The following is a 384-nucleotide window of genomic DNA, read 5'->3' on the forward strand; positions in this document are numbered from 1 at the left end:
CGCCCCAAGCGTCCATTGTTTATAAGTCTCTTTCTTCCTTTTTAAGAGGACCGTGATTTCCCTGTTTAGCCAAGAGGGCCTCCCAGCCCTTCTGTTACATTTTCTGTGCATGGGAATGGACTGCCTTTGTACTTCAAGGATCATGTCCTTAAGGAACAACCACTCTTCATGCATACCTTTTGCCTTCAGTCCCTGGTCCCGCAGCACTTACCCTACTAGTGACCTAAGCTTGTTGAAATTTGCATTTTTGAAGTTCAATCCTGCTATCCTATTTGTCTGCCTTATGTTGGATAGTGAACACAATGGTTTCAAGGTCACTGTTGCCCAGACTTCCCTCTATATTTAAGTCGGTCACCAGATAGTTTCCTTTGGCCTCGTCCAAGT

The sequence above is a fragment of the Gavialis gangeticus genome, unplaced genomic scaffold, assembly GCF_001723915.1.
Source record: "Gavialis gangeticus isolate Ggan-Ray unplaced genomic scaffold, GavGan_comp1, whole genome shotgun sequence".
Lineage (NCBI taxonomy): Eukaryota > Metazoa > Chordata > Crocodylia > Gavialidae > Gavialis > Gavialis gangeticus.